Below are 21005 nucleotides of genomic sequence, written 5' to 3' on the forward strand. Positions count from 1 at the left end.
TAGAACTCCCAGTAGAACCTTCTGTGGTGATGGCAATACCCCAAAGCTACCATCGCCACTAGCTACAGGCAACTGAACACTAGTGTCTCCAGGGGAACTGAATGTTAGTGGTAATTACATTTAAATAGCCAGGGAGCTGCAGTGATGACTTGGCCAATACAGCTCTCACTGCATAAGCACAGGGGCTTGAGTTTCAGTCCCCAGCACCCACATAGGCCAGCAACCAGGAGTGGCAACACATGCCTACAACACCAATGCTGGAGAGGTAGAGACGGCTAGCTAGCCAGTCAGTCTGGCTGACCTGATGAACTTCAGATTCAGCAAGAGACCCTGTCTCAAAAGTAAGGCGGAAACCAATATAAGAAAGCCCCTAACACTGACCTCTGGTACCATATGCGTGCCCAGCTATAGATACACAATTTAAGTAGTCCCATGTGGCCAGTGGCAAACTTAGTAGGTAGCACAGTCTCAGAGTGTGGATTCATTTATCCCGGACTTTAATGACTCAGTGGTGGCTACTGGTACCTCTGCAGTGCGAAACTGGAAGCTCAGACATTACTTCCCCCATCCTTTCTCAGTTGGCCTTGAATGCCCCAGGGCACATGCTGAGTCACCCTCTAAAAGCTCAGCTGCCTTTGGGGAAGGTTAAATAGGTCCCGGGAAATGGAGGCAGAAAATGCCAAGCAAAGCAATCACTGGCTGTTGCTCTAAAGTGTGGTTTCAACTTCTGGCAATGTCAAATCCACTTCATCTTCCCCACCCCAGCTGGAGCCTTCTCTTCATCCTTCAGGGTTCAGCACAGGCATCACTTCTTCCTGGAATCTTTTCCTTAGTACCCATGGGCACCCCTTCCTCCATAGACGTCCTGTCTCCATCCTGAACCCTTCACCCTTGCTTCTGCACCGAAAGGGGCAGATCTCGGATGATACTGAGCTGATCTGAGCCTTGCCTTCCCTGGGGTTTGCAGACCACATCGTTCCTTCTGACCAGCTTCTCTCTCATCATTATACGTTTTTGCGCTCGGGGACTGAATGACTCTAAAAGCAGACAGAATAGGTAACAAAAGTAAAACGTGCCATTTCACACAAGGTTTATGTGCCAAGTGTTGCTTTAACTCATCCCATCCTTCCCCAAACCATACAAATTTGGTGGCAGTGGCCCCTGACATTTTGCAGAGTGAGAAAGAGAGGCTGGGAGAAGCTAAACTGAACTGTCACAATGAACTTGAACTAGGCACCTGATGTAGGGTGTCAGCTTACTATTTTCTTGAGACATAGAAGAGAGAGTTGCTCTTGGAATCAGATATTCAGATCTGGCTCATGACCACACATGTGCCTCCCTGGATAAGCTACCCAGCCTCAGTGATCCTTTCCAGAACGGGGCTAACCACAGGTACCTTGAAGGGCTGTGATGGCAGTTGAAGGAGACCTTACTGCTGAACAGTTCGAGGCCTATAACAACCACAGTGTCACCAAGGAGGTTGACCGGTCCGTGAAAAGCTGGATGCTATATTTCATGGATGGCTTTTTCCTCACTTTTCTCATTCCCCTTTCTTGCCTTTTCTGGATCATCCTGAGTTAGGAACATTCTACTTTGGGACTGGAGAGATAACTCAGTGGTTAAGAGCACTGGTTGCTTTTCCAGAGAACCTGAGTTTGATTCTTACCACAGCATGGCAGCTCACAACCACCTGTAACTCCCCTGGGATGGGAGTTACTCCCATCCTAGGGGATCTAATGCCCTCTTCTGTTCTCTTCAGGCAGTACACACTGGGATTTACAGACATACATGCAGGCAAAAACACCTATGCATTTAAAATACTAAAAGGAAAAAAATAACTTTCTACTTTGTTTCTGATTCCAGGGAAATTGTGTCACCTGCTGCTATATTGATGACAAAGCAGAAGCGTGGCTTAAGAAGCCAAGTGTGCTGCAGGAAGTCTGGCAGGTGAGGCCCCTCTGTCCACCAGCCCTCGGTTTCCACTGTGAGAAGTGGCCTTCTTCCCAAAGGTTCAAAGGTGGAAGGGTGTTTCCTAGTTTGACGCATTGTTCTTTCTCTGCTGCGGGGACTTGGACCTCAGACTCTTTGCTCTTAGACAGGAACCCGAAGCCTGGTTTCCTCCTACCTCTACCTGCCCCCTTACCTTTTCCTTATGGGCCTTAATTCTGACCCATCATCCTGAGTCTGTGATGGTTGCCCGATTCCTTTTGCACTTGGATCTTGGAGCGGGTTTGACACTTTGCATTGGGTCAGTGACCCGGTGTCACATACTGGCATTAACAGCCACAACCAGGGAAGCAGTGGAGGATATGTCAGTGACAATGCGGTTTAATTACTACCCATGGCTTGGATTGGACTTTGATAACCCCCTGGTTTGTTTGCCAGACTCCCTGGGTTTTCTTGCTGCTGGGTCATTTATCAATTGTATCCTCTTCAATGATTTCCTTCACCGTTGAGGCACCTGTCCCTTTCCCTGTAAAATGGAAGGAGTTCTCTCATAGTACCTTAAAAGGGGTAAAGCACACAGTATGGTCACCATGTAAGGGCAGTCTCCATACATAATGATATTGCCACTATGATGTCCAGATGTGTGAATTAAAGCATGAAAACATCGTTCCCTTCTTTGGTGTGTGCACAGAACCACCTAACATCTGCATTGTCACACAGTATCGCAATAAAGGAAGTCTGAAGGTAAGCAAAGATATTGACTCTTCTGTCGGTCTTCACTAGTCAGAGAGTGGAAAACCTTACCCATCTCTCTCTCATTCATCCATGCACGGTTCCGTTCTGGTCTCGTTAAAGTCCTGAACTATCTTAAGCTTCTTCATGGGATCAGAGTAAGGTGAATCTGCTGACTCTCATTTTCCTTTGGAAAACACATGAACTTGGCTTGTTCTATAATGTCGCCCCTCTTCTTGAAACTCACCCCTTCCCTGGCACATGACCATCATGTTTGCATCGGGGAAAAGATGACTTGGTGGAATTCCAGACTGTATCCTTTCTCCACATTGGGCGAGACTATGCGATCTTCTGTGATGATTTCCACTTAGGCCCCACATGCCCCGCCTTCCATTAGCTCCAGCTGAAAAGACACAACCTCCATGATTGTCTGCCCCACGCAATGGAGGGAGCTCACTGTGCGTCAGCTTCAGTCCGGGTGATATTTGGAATAACTGTGTTTTCTAGGATGTTTTGAGAAACTCAGATCACGAGAGGGACTGGATATTCAAGCTCTCATTTGCATATGACAAAGTCAAGCATCACAGAATCTAACTTAAAGAATACATGTCATAGTGCTGCTGAGTTTTCCTTTATCGTTGTTGGTTCTCCTTAAGTGTCTTTCAACGGAATGAACCCCGCTTTAAATCTGATCACGTCAATCAGATGTTCCATGATTTTCTCATTCTCTAATCACATGTCAGTATGGAGGGACAAAAGTGCTTGAAAAACCAAAGGTGGACTGGATGCTGGACTTTCCCAGCCAAGACAGAGGGGAGAACTTCTTGTCCCAGAGAGAATTCCATCAGTGGTCAGCAAGCTGAGCTAGGGAGGATATGCCTTTCTTCTTTCCAGCCCTTGTGTCCTTACCCAGAAACTGGGGATTAGTACTCAAAGCTAAAGGTGTGGGCTGGAGGTGTAAATCTGAGAGGGTGTGAAAGACATAGCTTTGATTTGGGGCACAAGGGGCTATGATGGCTGTAGATAAGAGGAGGGCGATGGTCAGTAACAGTGCTGTGATTACCATTAATGAAGAGAGAAACTGCCTTGGCCTGTTGATAGGGCAGAACTTAGGTAGGCGGGGAAAACTGGACCGAATGCTGGGAGGAGGAAGGTGTAGAGAAACACCATGATCCATCACTGGAGAGAGATGTGCTGAAACTTTGCTCGTAGGCCACAACCTTGCGGTAATACACAGATTAATAAAAATGGGTTAAATTAAGATGTAAAAGTTAGCCAATAAGAAGCTAGAGCTAATGGGTCAAGCAGTGATTTAATTAATACAGTTTCTGTGTGGTTATTTCAGGGCTAAGCAAGCCAGGCGGCTGGTCAAAACAAGTGGCCTCCTCCTACAAACCAGTCTTCTATATAGGGTGCACATCAGGGTCTGGCGAGGACCATTCAGAGTTTGGTAGAGAGAGACTCATTCCTTCCATGAAGCTAGGGGGTAGGCAGGGAGTGGGTGGCTAGATCCAAAAGCCCAGATGACTCATTGTAGGTGTACAGACAGATGGTGGTGAAGGATGAGGAGGGCAGGTGTGCAGATGAAAAGACCAGCTCTGGAGTGTGCCGCAGCCAGTAAATATGATCCAGCAACTTGAGGCTGTCTCCTCAGACTGGACTAGCATGTAGCTGTCCTTAGTGTGCTGTGTACACTTCTGCCATTTAAAAGGACCAAGAAAAGCACCTGGAAGTCAATCCTAGAGAGAAAGGTGCTCTGACTTCCCGTTGTAGAAACTGATAGTGCAATCTCCAGTCAGCACTGCACTCATCAATAAACAAGCCCCTTAGAGGACTTCCTGCTGGGTGCTGGGCGAGCACAAGCTTGAAAGCTCAGCCCTGTCCTTACTGAGGCTCGGGACACTGAGCACTGGGTGACCACGTAGTCTATTCCTATCTGTGCTTTTGTATAAGGCGACCGAAGGTTGGCCTGTGTGGCTTCAGAACCTTTCCTTCCTCAAGGGTTGCACTGCCCTTTGTTCCTGAGGAACCAGGTTGGTCTGGCGAGACTCTGGCTTTCTGGCTCTGGTGGAAAGCTGGCTAGCATCTTGTTGCCAAGCAAGGTAGGCAAACACAGCCTTCTCCATGACTGTGTCTCCAAGGGCAGTCCCAGAAAACCACTGTTATTCCGGCTGTAAACCTTTAATGAGTAGCTGTTAAAGTTCTGCTTTATTCCTGGGCTGTTTGAGGACAGATGAGGACTTCTAACTGTCACACATCAATGACAAACAGATTCATATTTGCCTGTGTTTCCCCTATATGAGGCACCGGAGAGACTACCAACGAGCCAAGGAGCCGTGTTAGAGGGCTGAGTATATACTTTGGATCTGATTGTAGGAAGCATAGGGGATCAAGGCTCATTTCCTGCCCAATAGGGATCCCAAGCAGTGATATGATCTCGCAAAAGGCTTTGGAAAGCACAATAAAGTCTGTAGCGTTACAGATGGCCCTTCCTTTCTAGGTAAATGGAGCATCGATGAAGTCTGAGGATGAGGGATGATTTAACACAGAAATTATTCTAGAGATTTAAACTTTGACTCTATCACTTACTGGTCACATGACCTTCACTACCCTGAGACTCAGAAATAAAGATAATATCAGAGTACTTCTCTGAAGTTGATTTGAGAGTTAAGTATATAAAGTGTTTAGCTCTATGGCTACCCCATAACAGATATGTAATAAATGTTAATTTTTAGTACTAACATAATTCTTCATACTTACTAATAACTTCACAAAGGGTCTTAAAAACTGTGCTCTCTTATTGAAATCTCCTAAGAATTCTATGACATAACATTGCTCTGTCTGAAAATGGTACCGTGAGCTACATGTGCTAATAAAGAACACTGGAAATGTTGTTAGTCCAACCTGGGATACGTCTCAAGTATGAAAGCAATCCACGAGCAATTTGAAATCTCAATGAAAAAAAAATCCTACAGATGTTTTTATGTTGACTGTATTTGGAAAAAAGATCTTTAAGTGCACCAAATTAAATTCACAGTATTGTTAAAATGATTTTCACTTGCTTAGCTTTTCTTAAGATGGCTGCTGAAAAAATTAGAAACACGCCTATGACTTGCATTGTGCTCGGTCAGATGTGATCTCACTAATTAACGACCAGCAGTAATTGCTCCATTTTCAGGAGGGAATAAAATGAGGCCTCATCAGGTGACATCACCGGCCCAACAGGTCAGCGTCAGCTTGGAGGTGTGGCTAGTTTGTCTTTAAAGGCTGTGTTTCCTCTCAGGCTTCCTGCTAAGCACCAGTGGACACAAACATGAGAGTCGGGTGTAAGAGCCCTGGAGACCTTCCAGAAATTTCTAGTTGAGTGAGTGATACAAGTCATGGTCAGGTGGTAGACTGTCTGAATACTAGCTATCTACCTTACAGATCACGGACACGCTCGTAGTTCTGTTTTTCTCTGACAGTATGCATTTTCATGCTGTTTTCGTTAGGAAGAAAAATAAGAACAAAAGCTTGCACGCCACCTTGTGGAGATCACTGCATTCCCAGAACCCCGCCATCCCTCAGCATGTTGATTTTATACATGTGAGCTCCACGAAAGCCCCTGCCTTCCACTGGGCACTAAACTGCTCTTTCCTTACTGTGAGGCAGGGAACGAGAACCCATGTGACACTGTGATAAGTCTCCTGCCTGGGACTGGACCGACAGGGGCAGAAGGAAAAACATTGTGTGTCTGCAGGGCCAGGGAGAGCTCTGGCTCGCTCTCAGGTCTCACCAGATCACACACTTGGATCTTAGCCTACTTGATGTAAATAGGGGTTCAGTTTTGCCATCTCAACAGCAAGCCTACTGCCAAGATAAAGCAACCTTGTCCCCTGATATAGTGATATATCCATTCTCTTAGTCACATCCTTGTTGCTGTCTGTATTGGTCCACATTTCCAAAGCAATGTTGGCCGTAGGGTGCTTAGCTTGTCAGCATCACTTGAGGTGGTATCTAAGAGGCTCAAGGCTTAGGGGTCCAAGCTTTAAGAATGCCCCCCTCAGTCATTCCTTACTGTGCCATCCAGTGCCTCCGGAGTCAGCCTGCCTGAGCACTTCATCCTTCCCAGTTGGCTCCTTGCCTAATGGATCTAGTTTACTCTTGTGTAAGGGTGTTGGAGGCATGCAGTCTCCCTCCCTTCTCTCCCACTGACTTTAGCAGCACCCAGAGCACCAGAACCAGAGTGGTGCTCAGGGCTCGAGAAGAGGCTAGGCTTTGAAGACTGTGAAGTCTGGGGTTGTCCCAGATCCATTCCTGCCTACATGTGAGCCTTCAAACTGCTGTTTCCTTATGTGAAGAATGAGAATAGTCGCCTGCCTCAGAAAAGGTTGCACATGACATGGGTAAAGCACACATAGTATGAAGAGCTCATGGATGTTTATTGCTGTCTAGTTGTCTATAGTGTGAGTTTCCACAGAAGCCTGTGGCTAGCAGCCATGTCTGTCTGCCTGTCATTGGCCTCTTTCCTCAGCAGAGGGAGCTGGAACTGGTCAAGACCATGGTTGGAATCTGACCTCAGAGTGCCCAGCCTACCTCCATCACTGCCACTGCACTGCCTGGCAAATTACTTCTCTACCTCCATTTACTGACCCGTAGGAAGAGGCTCATGATGATGCTCCCCTCCTCTCCAGGATCATTCAGGAGTACGGCAAGAGTTAGTTTACTTAAGTGGCTTGTAGTCACACCTAACCATAGTCACACCTGACAGTAGTCACACCTGACAGTAGTCACACTTGACAGTAGTCACACATGACAGTATTCACACCTGACAGTATTCACACCTAACTGTAGTCACACCTGACAGTAGTCACACCTGACAGTAGTCACACCTGACAGTAGTCACACTTGACAGTAGTCACACTTGACAGTATTCACACCTGACAGTATTCACACCTAACCGTAGTCACACCTGACAGTAGTCACACATGACAGTAGTCACACTTGACAGTAGTCACACATGACAGTATTTACACCTAACCGTAGTCACACCTGACAGTAGTCACACTTGACAGTAGTCACACCTGACAGTATTCACACATAACCGTAGTCACACCTGACAGTAGTCACACTTGACAGTAGTCACACCTGACAGTAGTCACACCTAACTGTAGTCACACCTGACAGTAGTCACACCTGACAGTATTCACATCTGACACTATTCACACCTAACCGTAGTCACACCTGACAGTAGTCACACCTGACAGTATTCACACCTAACCGTAGTCACACCTGACAGTAGTCACACCTGACAGTATTCACATCTGACAGTATTCACACCTAACCGTAGTCACACCTGACAGTAGTCACACCTGACAGTATTCACACCTAACCGTAGTCACACCTGACAGTAGTCACACCTGACAGTAGTCACACCTGACAGTAGTCACACATGACAGTATTCACATCTGACAGTATTCACACCGAACAGTATTCACACCGAACAGTATTCACACCTAACAGTAGTCACACTTGACAGTAGTCACACCTGACAGTAGTCACACCAAACAGTATTCACACCTAACCGTAGTCACACCTGACAGTAGTCACATATGACAGTATTCACACCAAACAGTATTCACACCTAACCGTAGTCACACCTAACAATAGTCACACCTGACAGTTACCCTTAAAAGGAAATATAAAATCCTAAAGGACCCTATAATAAGGAGGCTGTGCCATTTGATGTCAGAGGTTTCTGTTCTGCCTGGCCTCTCCTCTCTGGGTCAGCCACCAGGTCAGACATGCTGAATCTTTCCCAATAAGCCACCAACTCATGGTGCTACACAGATTACTAAATATGGGTTAAAGCAAGATGTGAGAATTAGCCAGTAAGAGGCTGGAACTAATGGGCCAGGCAGTGTTTAAATGAATACAATTTGTGTGTTGTTATTTTGGGTGGAAAGCTAGCCATGCAGGAGCTGGGCGGGATGGAAAGCAAGCCTGCTTGCCTCTTCACTACAGTTGTAACTAATATTTGAGGTTGGACTACAGGGTAAAATTCATTCACCCACTCTAGATTATCACTCGTTTATTTTACAGAGCAGAGGGCCAAATCCAATGCTAGGCAAGAGAATTAACCCCCAATCTTATAGCTGTGAACTGGACACCAACCTCTGGCACCCACTGCACTTAGTCATTGGTTCACATAAACTTAAGAAGGCACACACACATACACAGAGAAATAAATACTTTTTTAGAAATGATACTATCAGTAAGCTGCTATTGAAAAAATGGATTTGAGAGGCAAGCTTAACACAAAGTCAATTGTCAGCTGAATGATCCTGGAGAGGAGGGGAGCATCATCATGAGCCTCTTCCTACGGGTCAGTAAATGGAGGTAGAGAAGTAATTTGCCAGGCAGTGCAGTGGCAGTGATGGAGGTAGGCTGGGCACTCTGAGGTCAGATTCCAACCATGGTCTTGACCAGTTCCAGCTCCCTCTGCTGAGGAAAGAGGCCAATGACAGGCAGACAGACATGGCTGCTAGCCACAGGCTTCTGTGGAAACTCACACTATAGACAACTAGACAGCAATAAACATCTGTATCCTTTTCAAGCCGTGTGAGCCTCTTGGATAGCATGATGGGCAAGATGGAAATGTATGCCCATTGCCTAGAGGGATGGGCATGGGTGGAAATGGGGACCTTCCAGATGGTGGCAGAGAAGAGGAAGTGGAGAAACTCCTGTTCACCATGTTGCTGGTATTCAGGAGCAATAGTGGATAGAGCAAAAGAGCCCGAGGAAGGAGACATTCACTGTCTTAGCAGCTCTACACAAGGAGGAATATTTCCATTCTTCTTTTTCTAAGAGAATACCGAGCTTTGTAAAAGGGGACCAAGAAACAGGGGGTAAAGTCCTGGGTGGTGAGGTGGGGAGGGAGGGAGCGGGAGAGGAGAGAGAAGGAAGGAGGGAGGGGGAAGGAAAGAGGGAGAAAGGGGAAGAGGGAGGGATAATTGTGTATACATGCATGCAAAAGTTGGCAAATTGGCGCACCTTATTAATGAAAATACGGGCAAACCTCCCAATCCTGGGTGATAGGAGTGTGGTTTATGTGGAAGGTGATGGATGCAGCAATAGGATACAGCCACTAGATGGCAGTCTAGCTTTATGTCCAACCACTAAGGTGCCACCATTGCGCTCCTGTGTTTCTGAATCTTTGCTTAGTTCAATAAATGCCTGTGGCATCAAGTTCAAAAATTGCTTCGACTTTGGTTCCTTTTCCACCTGAGCATTTCCTGAACACTAGGGAAAATCATCTGCTTTTAGAATCCTTGTTCATTTGACCGTCAACCAAGAAGTGGAAGAAGGGATTGAGATAGGATCTCACCTTAGCTTGGAACTCACAGAGATCCACCTGCCTCTGCCTCCCGAGTGCTGGGACTAAAAGCATGGTCCATCGTAACTGTCTAAGTAGTGGTCCTCAACCTGTGGGTTGTGAATCCCTTGGAAACCTCTAGCTCCAAAAATATTTACTTTATTATTCATAACAGAAACTGCAAAATTGCAGTTATGAAGTAGTAAAGAAAATAATTGTTTGACTGGGGGTCACCACAACATGAGGAACTGTGTTAAAGGGTCATAGTTTCTAGTCTTAGGGAAGTTGAGAACCACTGTTCTTGAGCATAGGGGATTTGAACACACTCATAATAGGAGAACAGTTGGTTGAAGTAAGAATATTGGCTTATGGATTGGTGAGTGATTACACTCACTTCACATCTGCACACCAAGTCTTTACCACCAAACTCTGTAAGCAATAGGAAGGACTAACATGTTTTCAGTGAGAAAATGTTTTTAATGAAGCCATTTGTGTGACCTGTCCCTGACCTTCCCCCTCTCCTGCAATTCATAGCCGCCACTTGCAATCTCTCTCTAGAGATAATGCGAGTGAATAAGTACACGTCACAAGAATCCCGCTAGGTGGTAAATTTAATGAGTAAGAACCTAGCCCACTGAAGCCAGAGGGTCTGTGGAAGTGGAAACAAGCAGGAGCTCGCTAAGAACTCTCTTTTCTCAGACTGCAGCTTCGTTGGGGAGCAGCTCATAGCCGGGAAGTCTGTAGACCAGAACATTTTGCATCTGTCACCATCTTTTTCTCTAACATTGTGGGAGTCACAAAGCTGTGCTCTCTCAGCTCCCCCTTGCAAGTGATCAGTCTCCTCAACGACTGGTACAGTTTGTTCGGCCACACAGTAGAAACCCATGATGTGCACAGGTGAGCCGTGATGCACACAGACTCCTCATCCACCGTCTCCAGGCTCACGGGGACAGACCGCATCTCATTTCATCTCCATTCACGGCGGAAACGCCATACTTCATTGGTTTGTCTTCTTGGGAAGGGGTTTGATTAGTCCCAGGGGTACATGCGTGTCCAGAGGCACTGTGGGTGGGGGGCAGCAGAAGACTTAGTCACCGAAGGGATTGTCTTGCAAGCTGGAAGTCTTGAATTTGATCCCTAACCAGGGCTTTGTGGTACAAAGTTCTCAGTGCTGGGGAGACAGAATCAGGGAGATTGCTGGGATCCACTGGCCAAACATCTTAATTGGTGAGTTCCAGGCCAGTGAGAGACCTTGGCATCTCAAAAACACGTGTCCTTCAGATTCCAGGAAGCTGATAGCTGCTCCCTTTGGATCCTCTGTAAGCCTTGACTTCTGTTGGTATGATCCTTAGCAATCCAGGGTGAAGATAGACTCTTCAAATTTAGACTGTCAGGCTGAGGCTAAAGGGAAGTGGCAGCTATGTCCCGCATGGTGCTACTCAAGGGGGCATGTAAACATGGTCCCTCGGAGTGAGAAGAAGGTGGACAGCAAAGCCCAGATAGTGTGACTTTTGTAGTGGTGCTGATGCTGCTCTTCGGGTTGTTGGACCTCTTTCTAGGAAGAATCAGAGGACAGTTACAGGATGCTGTGTTCCTGTGCCTTCATACACCTGCAGGGCACAGCAGAACCACTCTGCCCATGTCCTGGGGCAGACAAGGTTGGGGGGACAGTGTGGCCATATCCCTGAGTGACAGATACTGAGTGGGCATCCCCTAGAACTCTCCAGAAATGCCAATGGCACAGAGAACCTTTGAGAGCTGATCCCTACCCCTGCTCTGCCTAGGACACCATCCCCTGGAATTTTCCTCCTTGCTTTCTCTCCTCTGGGGCACTTAACATGAGTGGTTCTGACATCCAGTTTGTGTTTGTGAAGGTTGTTCTCAGGAGAGAGAATGTGGCCTAGAACTGGGTTAAACCTTGCATAATTTTGGGGGTCATCAAGAGAGAAGTGTTCCCACAGGTGGAGGCATTCCTACTGCTTGACTTCCACATGGTTTTTCAGTTCTACTGGATATAACTGTACCTGCGAAAGGCTGAAGCCTTGGGCTTTTTGGCTTCAGTTACTTCCATGCCAATAGGACTCTAGACTCTGGTTTTATTAGAAGGACTGGTGGAAGAGGGCACAGATCAGAGATACAAATGTTTAGGTGTGTGTGTGTGTGTGTGTGTGTGTGTGTGTGTGTGTGTAGGTGACCTCATTGAGACTGGTATGTAAGCACTTTTAGGTCCTTGCGTGGCATGAGAACATTTTGGGTTAGCTTATATGGACTCTGCTTGAGAGATCCATCGGATCCTTCGGGATATACCCAACTTGCGCTTGGCTGCTTGTCTAGTGGGTTCTGACCTTGGACTAACTAGGGAAATATGGCACCACAGTTATCATCTCTAGAGAAGCGAGCGCTAGCTATGGGAAAGAGGAATGGTGTGTGGAGGGACCAGGGCAAGAAAAGACTCTGAAAAAATGCTGGACCTAGGCGGAGTGCAGATCAATGAGAGTCGAGCTTTGGAGTATGGGGCCTCAGGGGAGGGGCTGGGAACAGGGGGTCTTGTTGTCTAACCCCATCTCCTCATGAACCCATGCTTCCCTCATGGAAAACTAAGGGTACTTCATTGTGTCCTTTTCAGGTTGAAGCCAGCGGAGAGGCATACATGGTGGCCAGCGGGCTTCCCATCCACAATGGAGCTCAACGTACAGATGAGATTGCCACCATGTCCTTGCATTTGCTCAGTGCCACCACCCACTTTCAGATTGGGCACGTGCCTCAGGAAAGACTCCAGCTCCAGACAGGCCCCACACAGGTAGACAGAACTGAAGGTAGGCGGCAGACCATCCCTGCGTGTCCACAGGGGCTTTGGAATTCAGCCCTGGGTCTGAAGCTTTTAGGAATACAGTCCTTAAATGGCTACAGTGCCAGGGGACCACAGAAAGCACATAAATTTCCAGTGAGTCGAACTGATTTATGAGAATAAGGACGCAGAAACTCTGAGATGTTTGGAAGGCCCAGGCAGGCCGAGCGTGGGAGCCGTCTGGGCTGCTGTTCCTCAGGCCTCCCTTTTACCATCGCTTTGATACATTATCTTTTTGTCAGGCCCATGGGCCCGTGACTTGCAGGTGAGTGATTCCTACTTGGTTTCACATTCTTTCGTTACGCTTTTGGAAAAAAAAAATTGAGGAGTCTTGCAGCTGGGAGTCACAGCTGAAGTTGGCCTCAAATTTGGGATCTTCTTGCCTCAACCTCCCCAAAGATACAGACAGACACACATCTCGATACCCCTTTGAGCAAATGCTTCATCTTCTCCCTCTGCATGAGTCCTCCCCACAAATTATGTAGCCATGGTCCTACTATCCAACTGAAAACAAACCCTATCTCCAGCCAGAATCCATTCCTCGAGTTCATGCTGCTGTGGGCTTTGTTTACATCTGCAGCTCGTGAAGAATGTGGTTAAGGCTCGCCTTACATCTGCAGCTCATGAAGAATGTGGTTAAGATTTCTGCAAGAAGTGCATACACCTGTAGAAGCGCTTCAGGCGCTCTGCGACACATATTTTCAAGCACTGCTCTGAGAGGGCATTAAATAAATACATGCTGAATTAATTTCCTCTATGGACTTGATAGCCCATGTAGAGCCCAGCCCTGGGGAAGGCAGGCGGTTAGACCTCTCTATTGTTCCCGCCTTGGGTGCTGTGGTGGCCGGTGTGGTGGGAATCACCATGTCTGTTTGGGGACACTGTGTACATGGCATCCAGAATAGAAAGCAGCAGTTTACGTGGGTATCATTTGCAGCGCGGTGTCCCTGTCCCCTTTATCTTGAACCGGTGGGTATTTTTAGAAACTCCTTTGCATTTTGTCTCCTGCTTGCCATCTGGAAGATAAGCTCATTATTCCCAGGAGACAGCCTGAGCCACCGGCTGTGTAGACAGCATTGCTTTTCCCTGTGTGCTCAGTAGAGCTACATGAAAGCATATGGCTTCCTCCTTTTAACCCCCTCCCCACCCCAGTGTGTGTGTGTGTGTGTGCGTGTGTGTGTAGGGCAGATCAGGTATTCTCTCTACTGCCATCCACCTTATTTTTGGGGACAGAGTCCCTTATCACTGATTGACTAGGCTGGGTGGCCAGTGAGCTCTCAGAATTCACCCATCTCTACTTTACAACGCTGGGGTTATAGACATGCATCATGCCCAGCTCTTTTTTTTTTTTAACATTTTTTTTTTTTTTGAGACAGGGTTTCTCCATGAAGCTTTGGTTCCTGTCCTGGAACTTGCTCTGTAGAACAGGCTGGCCTCTCAAACTCACAGAGATCCACCTGCCCCTGCCTTCCGAGTGCTGGAACTAAAGGCGTGAGCCACCACTACCTGGGATCTCAATTTTTAGAAATTTATTGATTGTATGTTTATGTCTGAGTGTGTGTATACGTACCATGTGTGCATGAGCAGAGGTCAGAAGATGACCGATCTCCTGGAGCTACAGTTACTTTGTAGGTGCTCAGAACCAAATCCAGATCCCCTACAGGAACAGTAAGTGCCCTTACCCTCTGAGCCACCTCTCTAGCACCTGCCCAATTCTTACGTGTGTGCTGGGGTGTTGTAAGGAGGCCGCTTGTTTCCTGGCTGCTCAGTCCTGAAATAATCACAGAGAAACTATATTATTTAAAACACTGCTTGACCCATTAGCTCTAGCTTTTTATTGGCTGACACTTATATCTTAATTTAACCTATTTCTATTAATCTGTGTATCGCCACATAGTTGTGGCTTGCTGGGTAAAGTTCTGGCATCTGTCTCTGGTGGGGCTCCATGGCTTCTCTCTGACTCCACCTTCTTTCTCCCAGCATTCAGTTTAGTCCCCTCCCCCCACCACCTACCTAAGTTCTGCCCTATCAATGGGCAAAGGCAGTTTCTTTAATCAGCAATGGTATTCACAGCATACAGAGGGGAATCCCACATCACTGGAGATTCGAACTCAGGTCCTCCTGCTTGCATAGCAAGCACTTTTCCTAATCAGCACTTCCCTCAGCCTTTCTTCCCATTCTTAACAGACTACACATAATGAAAGCATATGAGAACACAGCACAAATTAGAAAACGTTCTTTTCTGTAGGGCTAAACTGAATATTTTAGTTTTAGGAGGCATATAGAGTCAGTTGCAGCTCCTTTATTCTGATGCTATAGTTCAAGAGCGGCTTTAGACACAACATGTGCACGGATAGCAAGACCCTGTTCCAATCAAGCTTTATTTGCAAGCACAAAGTGTGAACAGACTGGCCTGTGAGTAGTAATGGTTTCGTGTCTGATGGAGAGGACGTTCCTGATGGGGCAGAGGAGATCTATGACCTGGACCCTTGGAGGCACCATACCCTTGTAACTTTATTGAATCAACTATGACTTGAGATGTGTGTGTGTGTGTGTGTGTATGTAAGTATATGATATTTTTCAGTTGAAACATGAAACAAAATTCTCCATGGTTCCAGTTTCAAAGAATGTAGGCTTCCATTATTGAACACAGTAATTTCTCACCCTGCATAAACACTCACAGTTACATCATGGCCTAGGGTAATCAACCTACTTTAAAACACAGATTTGACCTGTTAGCTAGTAAGGAAAGGGGTAGAGTAAGTGTGGAAGTCGACTGTTTAGGCCAGCTCCAAAACTGCTTCTGTGTGTACCTCTGGTTATGGCAACATGTTCACTAGTATGTCTTCATCCCAGGAAGTTTGAGAAGCCCAGTGAGCCTCCATTCATAGGGACTGTCAACTTGCAGAATGAGTCAGCTGTCTGTGTTCCTAAACCAAACACTAATAGGCATCCCTCAGTACTCAATGCCTGGGTGTTCAAGGGTCCTAACTTATGTGTCCCAGCACTGGGTATTTTTGTGCTTTACATTTATCTACCTGTGTGTGTGTATGTATGTATGTATGTATGTATGTATGTATGTATGTATATATATGTGTGTGTGTTATCTATCTATCTATCCATCTATCTATCTATCCATCTATCTATCTATCCATCTATCTATCTATCCATCTATCATCTTCATCATCATCTACCTACACCTACCTACCTACCTACCTACCTACCTACCTACCTACCTACCTATCTGAAAAGCGTCTTACTGTATCCCAGTACTGCCAAAGGCGCTGTATTGATAGGTGACAGAGCAGAGAGTGACATCAGCTCCCGGGTGCCAGCACACTGTCCCTCAGTAGGTGGAGAGAGGACCTTGTGTTGTAGAGCCTTCTTGGGATGATGTCCCCTCCTTGCTGGTGATTTGATTGGAGGACTTGGTTGTTCATGTGGAAAGCAGGCATAGTGGTAATGCTAAACATGTGGATTCTATGCATGCATGTATGTGGGGTGCTTTCCTTGGCACCCCAGTCACACTGAGAATTCAGATTATATTTTTAAGAGTGGGGAGTGGGGCAATGGACTTTATTCTCTGCTTTCCACGGAAGAGCATGGTAGTCCACGCAGTCGTCAGGATTTTATACATAAGGAAGTATTTCTTTCAAAGAGATGGCTCCTGCTGTCTAGCTGAGGAAGCCAGACCCAGTCAGGCTTCCATGTCTGCTGCTCGCCAGACCCTCCTTCACTTCCCACAGGGCAAGGGACAACAGATGACCTGGTTGAAAGGCAAAGACGGCTTCATTGTTCCGCTCCCTGAGTTTACCGAGGAGGAAGAAGTTCTGGAGATCTTGTGAGGTAGGAATGTTCTTTTAAGATGTTTGTAGAGTCCCAATAGTGTCCGTGGGGATCCTCTTAGGGGGGATGCATCTAATATCCATCCTTCTGAAAAGGTGTAGTTCTGGGGCATAGAATCGATTTCCCACTAGGGGGCACTGTCTGACTGGTGTTACCTCCTGCTTCAAACTTTGCTCCCAGACTGCCGCCTAGTGTTCAGTTGGAAGAGGTGGCTGTAGGGTACTCATTCCTGGGATGGCAGGCCATGGAGACTCATGAATTTGCCTAAAATCTATTTCCTTCTGAAAGAAGGAAAAAGGAAATAAGGCCTGAGCAAAAACATACCCTACCATTCTCTTGCGAGGCAACTAACCAGCTTTGAAGGAACTAGAAGACCCAAATGGAAAGCCCACCCCCACCCACCCACCCCCGCCCAGAGTTCTGCATTGAATTGTTTGGGGATGATTTTAATGGATCTATGGACCAACTCTTTCTTATGACACTTCTTTATTTGTACCTTATACCTCTCCAGCCTACATGGTTGGAAATGCAGAGAAAATTTGGCTAAAATGCTGTTTCTGAGACCTTTTTCCTGTTGAAGTACCCAAGAATGAAGAAGTAGATTTTCTTTGTGGCTAGTGCATGCTGTGGACATATTTTTAAGTACTGTATTGAGAAATAAACTGCATTTTGATTTATTGGGGAAGATTTCATGCCAATATTTACAAAAATGCTCCATATGATGCTTGCCCTTCTTCATGCCAAGGAAAGCCTTCCCCATGTTAGTTCATCCCCCACCAGTGTTCCCATCTGTTGTACTTTGTTTCTTTCCAGAGAGGCATGACTGATTTCTCTGACCTTCAGAGACTTCCTCTTCTTGGTAGAGTTCTGGAGAGAGGCTCTGCTTCCTCCCAAATCCACAGCACCAAGGGCTGATTGCCTTAGACTGCTGCTTAGGAGGAGGGGAGGCAGAAGACATGTATGCTGGGGAATTTCTCCCTTCTAGTTCAGGATGGAAACAATGGACCAGAGCCATCTTCTGAGGTTTCCTTCCTTCTGCCCTTGTTGAGTGTCATGGCTTCTTGTCCTAAACACTTTGCTCCATCATGAAAGAAAACAAATCATAATCTCCTGTGTGGTCCTTAGTTGATAGGCCAGGTTCTTTTCAACCATCCATCCATGTATTCACCCACCCACCCATTCAACCATCTTTCATTCATCCATCCATCCACCCACCTACCTATTCAACATCTATCCCTCTGTCTACTCATTCATTCATTCACCCACCCATCTGCCATCTCGCCCATCCATCCATCCATCCATCCATCCATCCATCCATCCATTCGTCTGTCCGTCCACCTATTTAACCATCTATCTATCTGTCCACCCATCTGTTGTAGGAGCTGCAGGCTGTGTTCCTGCCTCCCCAGCTCCTGGTTGCCTGGCTAGCTTATGCCCCGAAATAACAACACACAAACTGTATTCTTTTAAACACTGCTTGGCCCATTATATCTAGCCTCTTCTCGGCTAACTCTCGCACCTGGACTAGCCCATTTCTAATAATGTGTGTAGCACCCCAAGGTGCGCTTACCGGGGAGATTCTAGCCTACGTCCATCCTGGGTCGGAGCTTCATCGCGTATGCCCCCGAGAGCTGAGCTATGGCATCTGTCTGAGGCGTCTACCTCACTTCCTCTTCCTCCCAGCATTCTGTTCTGTTTATTCCTCCCACCTATGTTTTAACTTACGAGGCCAAGCAGTTTCTTTATTACTTAACTAATGACCTTCCTCCATCACCCATCTATCCATCCACTCACCCACCCACCAACTCATCCATCCATCCATCTGAGAATTTCATAAATGCAAGGACCATGTGTTAAGTTTTTACTCTGCTATCTGCTGTACTGGGATCATAAGAGAAGAAGAAACTTTCATTTCTCTCTTAGAGTGTAGTTGAAAGGACACATTTTTCAAACACAGTAATGCTACCTTAGGGACTAGTAGACTTACAAACAAAAAATTGAAGTAACCAAATAATCTAATATCATTATAGTAAAAGGACATTAGAAAACACCATTCATTTCCAGAGATGGGGTTGAATAAGGTAATCATCAATTATTATTCCATCTTTGTAGTTGTATCAATGAGGTACATTTGCTTCTAGCCCTAGCCCATCTGCTTACCTAATCATATTCATATAATAAAGACTTTGTTAAATCTGTCTTCCATTTGATTTATAAAATAAACATTTGATGCTCATACCTGTTCGTGTGTACAAAACACATATACATATACAAACACAGACACCCACATGCATACCTATATTCATATACACACACCCATATACATATATACACTAGGTATATATGTGTATATATACACATGGAGAGAGAGAGGAGAGGGAGGGAGGGACGGAGGGAGACAGGAAGGGGATGAATATAGATATCACAGTTAGAAATTTTTATAGGAGCAGTTTACATAAATCTGTATCTAGAGGCGTGTGCGTGTGTGTGTGTGTGTGTGTGTGTGTGTGTGCACTAAGGATACCTACTGGATTGTTTATTTTTCTTTGGATATCTGTGTTGTGTTTAGTGTGAGTTAGAGTTTGCAGCAAACATTGCAGTGTGGGTCTTTCTCTTAATCCCTTGTAGAGAAGTCCTAAGGCAGGAAGAGCAACCAAACACTGCATGAGGCTACCAGTTAAACCTGAGTCGAACAATGTAGCCACTTGTGAGAGACACTGGCGTTGCACAGGCAGGGAAGGCCCAGGCAATTCTGCTTCCCTAATGCTAGTCTCACACCCTGGCTTTGCTTCCTCGCCTCTTGGTCTGTAAACTCCTGTACTGGAGTGTTTGAAGTACAAATGATTGAAAGTTGGTAGAATATCTAAATTCTATGAAGTCTAGAAGCCCCTTGGAAAAGTTGTGGGATTGGCTTCTACCATAATTCATGAACATGTAAATAAACTGCAGTAATAGGTTATTTATTCCAGGCATTTTATTTAGTCCACAGCAACAGGTAGAGATACAAGATCACATAGATCATGGTGAGAAAATTAAACATTGTTTTAGTTGGACATCCAAAGACATGAATTTGGTTATATGTCTGCTATGTAAGAGTTTCTGACCAGAACCAATGAGGTTTTCTGTATTTTCTGAACACAATGAACTTCAACTTTACATTAGGAAGAGATTTCACCCTGATTGGTGCGCCAGCTAGATACCAAGTTTAGACGGCATGGAAGCATAGTACCCCAGCCTATGGCTAAACAAACACGACTTGGTAACTGGTTTAATTTCTAGGTTCATTTATGCAAGTTGTAAAACAATCAGCAAACTGCAGCCCTCAAACCTCTCAAGGGCATTAAACACAGAGGGACAAACTGACGCGTGATTTCAAATGTGAAGTATGTATGTGACAAAGAAAAAAATGTAGATCTTGGGCCTGTCCTGTCTCAGCAGAGCAGATGCCCTGGCAGGGTTGGTTTATGCATTTTGCTGGCTACTGTGAGTCACTGACACTGGCAATTCTAGATCACAGGTGTGACCCGTCATGGGAGTGTGCTGTCCCGTGATGCCGTAGGCTGTGTTTGCATGGCATTTCTGGTTTTGTTGGTTCCATTCCCACAATCGTAAGTGGACGAGATGGAAACAGACATGGGCGTGAATGTTTCTGGTGAAGATGAATGGTGTTAGGCATCTCAGACAGGAAGACTTCCCCAAGCAAACGAGGCGTGAGTACACAGAGCATCACAAGCTGTGTGGGAGGATGGGCCCTCAAATCTCAGAGAACTTGGACTCAGGAGGCCTTCCCATTGCCTTTCACTTCCTGCACGCAATGCCGTGTTACTATGTGAATTTACTCCTTCCACAGTCTATTCCCTATTTACTTTTCATTACAGAGATATAATCAGTTATAAGGATAAGGCACTGTAATACCTACCTAATGTTAATATCTTTTTAAGAAACCCTAAAATATAAACACATTAGTCCTAGAGGCTCTTAAGAACCTACTTCTTGTCTATTACACAAGTTTGAGTAAATATATTGTATTTAACTTGGATTTCCACATTGACACTTGAAGATTGGAACTTCCTGCCTAGGGGCTCAATTCTAGTCTTCAGAATTCTACCGTCTCAGCGATAGAGTGCCTGCTGGGTAAAGTTGGCTACCCCTGTGGATTCTGTATTTGGCATTGATTTTTGTGGTTATGGTATCCAGATGCTAAGCTGCATGTGGTGTGTGTGTGTGTGTGTGTGTGTGTGTGTGTGTGTGTGTGCATGTGTGTGTGTGTGTATGATG

The 21005-nt window shown here is 45.9% G+C and overlaps 1 pseudogene; it reads left to right on the forward strand.

The window, feature by feature from the left end:
* Positions 1 to 16726, forward strand: part of LOC121454074 — a 37486-nt pseudogene extending 20760 nt beyond the window's left edge.
* The last annotated feature ends 4279 nt before the right edge of the window (positions 16727 to 21005 follow it).

Source organism: Microtus oregoni, unplaced genomic scaffold, assembly GCF_018167655.1.
Source record: "Microtus oregoni isolate MIOR12 unplaced genomic scaffold, Mior012 000012F_ref0000307, whole genome shotgun sequence".
In the NCBI taxonomy this organism is placed as follows: Eukaryota; Metazoa; Chordata; class Mammalia; order Rodentia; family Cricetidae; genus Microtus; species Microtus oregoni.